General features: G+C 39.4%; 1 pseudogene; it reads right to left on the bottom strand.

Annotated features, from left to right (window-relative positions):
- LOC101344355 (zinc finger and BTB domain-containing protein 24-like) overlaps positions 1–4,583 on the bottom strand; it is a 17,757-nt pseudogene extending 13,174 nt beyond the window's left edge.
- Between the last annotated feature and the right edge of the window lie 2,174 nt (positions 4,584–6,757).

Raw genomic sequence — 6,757 nt, 5'->3', positions numbered from 1 at the left:
AGATTACACAAAGAATAAATTAACCCTTTAACTCAGAAATTAAAGAAAATTTTGTTATTTTAACTGCGAGAAACCCAATTCTTCGTTTTATATGCTACTTAACATTAAAACTCCTAAAAATCTCATAAATTAAACCATTAAACTTCAGTCACACAGATGAAACTTGACCATATCAAATAAATTTCTTCTTCAATAAACCTCTTAAAGGTTGCCTTTGTGGTGTATCTCTTACAGTGTATCCCTTTAAATGGCAAAAATCAACACTTATTCACTGACTTAAACATATTTACCTGTCTATCCTTTTTCTTGTGGCATAAAAAGCCAAAGTATATAAGCTTAAATTATGACAAATATCTATTAACTCAATTTAACATCACTAAGTTACTTAAAATTATTTTAAGCCTATATATCGTAAAACGTAACTGTTGTTGAAAGGAAAGTCTATTTAAACATTCTAAGAGTTCATTAAACATTTACCACTTCTCATATTTTCCCCAGTCTAATTTTAGCCCTTAAAGATTTTATCAACTGGCTTTGGAAACCACAAAGTCTCTGCTCAGTTGACCAATGCATTGATATGGATATAACCTTAAGTGTTTGGCTACAGCTGGAAACATTTTTCCAGGCCACTTCAGGTGTGTCTCGTTGTGATTTCTATTTTTTTTTTGACTTCTTAAAGTTCCACTATAATAGGGAGAACTTGTTTACAGTTTTATGATTAGGATCTATCCAATTTCTGATAACTATAGCAAAGCAGCAATTTTTCTTATCTTTTGTCGTAAAAGAGTCTCCACCTAGCTGGAAAGGAAGGGTCTTTCAAAAGCGTCCCTGGAGCTACAGGACCTTGGAGACTGAGAGGTGGGGAGGCCCGCCCTCACTCTCTGGACTCTTGGAAGACATTTACATGTTTAAACTGATGGAGGCATTTTGAAAGAAAAGATAGCTGATTTCTTTCTTTTTAACTGTTCTGGAACTGCTACTTTTACTTTAAGACAAAACTATCCTTTTTCCTTAAATAAAACACATTTCATAGAATATGTAGCGTAAGTTACTTAAAAAGGCTTCACTTTTAAGATTAACATAGTATGAAACATAAAGATCTTAGCATACTTTTCAAATAGACCAATTTATATCAAAGTTTCTCCAAGTAGCTATTAAAAATCTAAATCACAAGACAGACACAAGATGCAGTTTTTTCTGGACAAAGAAAGAACTGAGGTTCTATGACTAGCCTTACAAAATACAGCAATTCTTAGCCATAGCCAGTAATCTAATACAAGACAAACTTAGACACAATGGTCTAGACCAGAAGCAAGCTCTTAGAACAAAAGGAGACAGAAGGACCACATAAACTCACCAGATAATACCACACAGAACAAGGATATGGGGGGATGCTAGTTTCTAAAAGTGTATATAGCAATTTTTGGTAAGGTCGCTCAATTCAATGGAAAAAACAGGTACAGAACTACCACTTCTCCCTTAAATATCAAAATACAGGTCAGGAGCTGCCACCCCTCCCTGAGAATTTTCCATAACAGAGCACTGTTTTCCAGGTTTTCTCTGAGCCACAAAAAGGTCTGAATTTTGCAGCTTATAGTGACTCACAGCTCTTTGAAAATAGAATTACCTCTTCAAACGCCCGAATCCAGACCTAAACTGTAGTTCACCTAAAGAGTTACTAAATGTCTCTCTTAACCAAACGATGAAGCAAAAATCTAAGAAAGATTCTCCTTAATCAATTAACTGGTTTTTCCAATAAATATGCTAAACGAAACTTAAGAAAACATGAGAAAGAGAACAACAAAGAATAAGCAAATGTTTGTTTTCTGAGAGGACTCATCCCATCAATGTCGAAGGGACATGGAGTGGGAACACGTGGGTCCGGAAGATAGGACCTTTCTTTGCTGGCTTCTGCTCTGCAGTCCAGGTCTTTTCGAAGTTGACTGGATTCGTAGCTTCAGATCCTGCTCACAGCACCATTAACTGTTGTAGGGGAAAAACATCACAAAGTTTAGTAAAGTAAAAAGAAAGTTTTATTTGGCATATACTCAAAAACACAAAAGTGGGAAGCAGACAAGCATACTGCCAGAGCCATGTCTGCCCGAGTCCAAAGAATATCACAGAATAGGCAAGAATGGGAAAACGGACAAGCATGCTGCCACAGCCATGTCTGCCCGAGTCCTGACCCTCTACTTTACCAAGTATGATGTCCTTCTCCAGGGACTGATCCCTCCTAATAATATGTCCAAAGTATGTGAGACAAATCTTGCCGTTCTCCCTTCTAAGGAGCATTCTCGTTGTACTTCTTCCAAGACAGATTTGTTCGTTCTTCTGGCAGTCCATGGTATAGTCAACATTCTTCACCAGCACCATAATTCGAAGGCATCAATTCTTGTTTGTTCTTTCTTATTCACTGTCTAGTTTTCGCATGCATATGAAGTGATTGAAAATATCATGGCTTGGGTCAGGCACACTTTAGTCCTCAAATTGACATCTTTGCTTTTCAAAGCACTGAGCTAGAAGGACCAAAAAGTAGAAGGCATTTATGGGTGGATAGTTGTGTGAGAAAGCTGTCCAGACAAAAGAAACAACCTGAGCAAAAGCATACTTGTGGTCAAGAACAAGGCATAGTCAAGAATCAGAAACCAGAATAATTTTGGCTAGAGCTTGATACTTGTAAGTTAAGGCTGAAAAGTTCAGCTGGAGACATAACTTAGATGGCCTTGAACCAACAACAGCTCCAAATGAGAACAAGGATCTGGAATCAGGCTAACTGGGTTCAAATTCCAGCTCTGTCACTGAATGTGTGACCATGGGCAAGTTACTTAAGCTTTCTAGGACTTGGTCTCTTCATATGTTCAGTGGGGATATTACCTACCTCATAGGATGCTGTGAGAATTAAATACAGTAACATGTATAAAGGCTTTAGTGCAAAATGTGCCACACAGAAGGTGCACAACACATGACAGCTATTATTATCATCCGGAGCCCTGCTGGCTCAGTAGTTAAGAGCTCAGGCTGCTTACCAAAAGATCAGCAGTTCAAGTCCACCAGTCTCTCCTTGGAAACCCTATGGGGTGGTTCTACTCTGTCCTACGAATTGGAATCGACTCACTATGAGTTGGAATCAACTCGATGGCAATGGGTTTTATCATCCACCACCTGTCAGTTTATCATACTATGGTAGCTTGCACACTGCTGTGCTGGAAACTATACCCATAGTGCACAGTTTCAAATACCCATAGTGAACAGTTTCAGTGGAGTTTCCAGATAAGACAGACAAGGAAGAAAGGTCTGGTGATCTACTTCCAAAAATGAGCCAATGAAAACTTTATGGATCACAGCAGAACATTGTCCAACTCGCTTGATTTGGACACATCACCAGGAAGGATTAATTGCTAGAGGAGGATGTCATGTTTGGTGAAGTAGAGGGCCAGTGAGGACATGGAAGATCCTCGGTGAGAAGGAAATGATGGATTCAAGCATGCTGGCAATTGTGAGAGATAGAGGACCAAGCATGGTTTCGTTCTGTTGTACATACAGTGGCTGTGAGTTGGAGTGGACTCAATGGCAGCTAACAACAACAACATTATTATCACTACTACACCAAATTCTAAAACATTTTCCAGTAAGCTGCAGAAGTGTGATGACCAGTGTGTCTCCTCTGGTGGACTGCTAAAAAGTGATCGTACACAAAGACTTTGCCAGTCTTCACGGTGGGCCTCGGGACCAGGGCATTTTCTCCTTCCAGTGCTTCCATGGATCCTTTTAGCAGAACCCTGGTCATCTTCATCCCCAATGAGTTCGTAATCTTCAAGTTTGACAGATCTCCGAATCCTCTGCTTGCTATCCTGACAGGTTGTCCTGCCCATCCTGGGTCTTGGAATCACAGTTCTCGTCTTTCTCAGCTGGCATTTCTTCCATTCCACCTGTCTTGCAAGTGGGCTGAGATTCGTCCATTTCACTACTGTCTCCTTTTTTAGTCATGAAATTTTGTCTATTTTGAATGGAATTGTGCACTCTTAGCTGTATTTCTTCCTCTGCAGCTAGTCCTTATTTCCCCTTCTGCAAACTGTTGAGTTTTCTTGCTCTCCTCCATTTCCACTTGGGTGGATCATTTTTCTTATTAGAAATAACAACCACCAGAGCACCAGCAGTGTTCAAAGTTACTGGTTCTGGGTGCTATGGTTATTTTGAAAGTCTGTCTAAGCCTTTACCAGGTCATAGACTTCTAAGAACTGAGCAGTCACCAGGATTTGTTCTGTAGTTCTCTCACTGGCATGAAGATAACCTGTGTAGATGAATTCCAGCAGGATGCTAAACATGTCAGCAACCATGCTTTCCAGCATATGAAAGGACTGGCTGATCTCCCCCTCTTCAGCAAACATCATTGAGAAGTATTCACTACTGGCAGCAAGTAAGACTTTGTGGTCCTGGAAATACACATTCTCCATGATTAAAGTGATGTCTCAGAGAAAGCCTTTCTTCCTATGATCTTCAAAACTGGCCAGGACGGAGTCACTGTGAGTGTCCTAGTGGACAACAAGGTGTCTTGAAGGCTGCTCTGGTGATGTTTCTGCCATTTTCTTTGTAAGTCAAGGCTTAAACCTGAAATAAGAAAATAATATTGAAAAAGGAGGAAGCATTGTCTAACAAAGTTAATCCCAACACGAATGAACCTGCTATTCACTTCACATTGTGAACTGAATTTTACCATTTACCGCTTTTTAAGAAACCAATTAAAAAGGCTTACCTTTTGAGCTCTCATTCCTGTTGTAGCATTAACCAGCTGGGTGAATTCCCAAAATCCATGTAATCTCTCAGGGTTTCTTTTCTCCTCCATAAAATGAAGGAATTGGGATCAACCATCTCTAAAGTCCTTCCCAGCACTAACTTTCTCTTATTACATAATATGCAAATGAGAACTACATTGTCTCAATTTTGGATACGTATTATTAGCCATTTTGTCAATGAAAGCAAATATGAAAAAGGTGAGAAATGTATAGACGCAAAGTGAATCTTGGGGTAGATACAATAAAATATTAGTAACATAAGTTGCATCAGCCTCACTTTGGAAATGCAGCTTGGAACAGATGGGCTGGCATCAGAGGACTAGCTGAGCCATGGGCGGACAATTCCCCAGAGCCTGTGGCCAGCCGGGGAGGGAGTGGTGGCAGGAGGGAATCCAAGCAGTGGGTGTCACTACAGGGGTGTGGAGAGTGTGGACCACAATGGGTGACACTGTTGGGGTGGCAACAAAATGACTGACTATAAAATTTTTGTGCAGTGTTTCAGCAAAAATTTATTATTTTTTATAAATCATCCCTGTAGTTAGTTATAACAACAAAAATATTTTTCATAAGCTCAGTTTACATGTATCAATATGACTACAAGGCTAAACCTCTGTGCTGATTTACTTTTTGAACCTTCTAATGTGCTCCAGTCAGAGCTGTCATTATTACCCAATCACAATGAAGCTTCGAATCATGTGGTTTCATCTGTACGTGCTACAAGCCTCCTGGGCACATAGCAGGATGGGAAAGGGTAGAAAATGAATCTGGAGGGATAAGTGGAGACTCTCAAACACAACCACTTTCCTAAGTGGGAAGCTGAATGAAGAATGTGAACCTCCCCAGATTAATTTACATATTTAATATCATTCTAATTATGATATCAATAAGAGTTAGGGAAATTTTACAAAATAATTCTTAAGTTTATCTGGAAGAGTAAAGAGGTGAGATAGCATAATAGTTATATTAATGATAATAAATTGAAAGAATGGTATTAAAGAGAAATTTGTATTTACAGATAATAATAATCAACATCATTTTGATTTTGACATATACATATGTGCCCCACACGTCTGTCAGTTTGTCATACTATGGGGGCTAGTGTGTTAGTATGACGCTGAGAGCTATGCCACCAGTATTCAAATACCAGCGGGGTCACCCATGGTGGACAGGTTTCAGCTGAGCTTCCAGACAAAGACAGACTAAGAAGAAGGATTCGGCAGTCTACTTCTGAAAAGAATTAGCCAGTGAAAACCTTATGAATAGCAGCGGAATATTCCCTAATATAGTGCTAGAAGATGAGCCCTTCAGGTTGGAAGCCACTCAAAAGATGACTGGGAAATAGCCTCCTCAAAACAGAGTTGACATTAATGATGTGGATGGAGTCGAGCTTTCGGGACCTTTGTTTGTTGAAGTGGCATGACTCAAAATGAGAAGAAACAGTTTCAAACATCCATTAATAGTCGGAACATGGAATGTACAAAGTTTGAATCTAGGAAAATTGGAAATAAAAAATGAAATGGAATAGTTACTGGTGATTGGAATGCGAAAGTTGGAAACAAAGAAGGACTGGTAGTTGAAAAATATGGCCTTGGTGATAGAAACGATGCTGGAGATCGCATGATAGAATTTTGCAAGACCAACAACTTCTTCACTGCAAATACCTTTTTTCAACAATATAAACAGCGACTATACAGGTGGGTCTCGCCAGACGGAATACACAGGAATCAAATCAACTACATCTGTGGAAAGAGACGATGGAAAAACTGAATATCATCAGTCAGAACAAGCCCAGGGGCCAGCTGTGGAACAGAACATCAATTGCTCATATGCAATTTCAAGTTGAAACTGAAGAAAATTAGAACAAGTCCATGAGAGCCAAAGTACGACGTTGAGTATATCCTACCTGAATTTAGAAACCAGCTCAAGAATAGATTTGATGCGTTGAATGCTAATGACTGAAGACC

Source organism: Trichechus manatus, unplaced genomic scaffold (genome assembly GCF_000243295.1).
Source record: "Trichechus manatus latirostris isolate Lorelei unplaced genomic scaffold, TriManLat1.0 scaffold00014, whole genome shotgun sequence".
In the NCBI taxonomy this organism is placed as follows: domain Eukaryota; kingdom Metazoa; phylum Chordata; class Mammalia; order Sirenia; family Trichechidae; genus Trichechus; species Trichechus manatus.
Note: the sequence above shows the minus strand (reverse complement) of the source record. Positions and strands in the feature narration are given on the sequence as shown.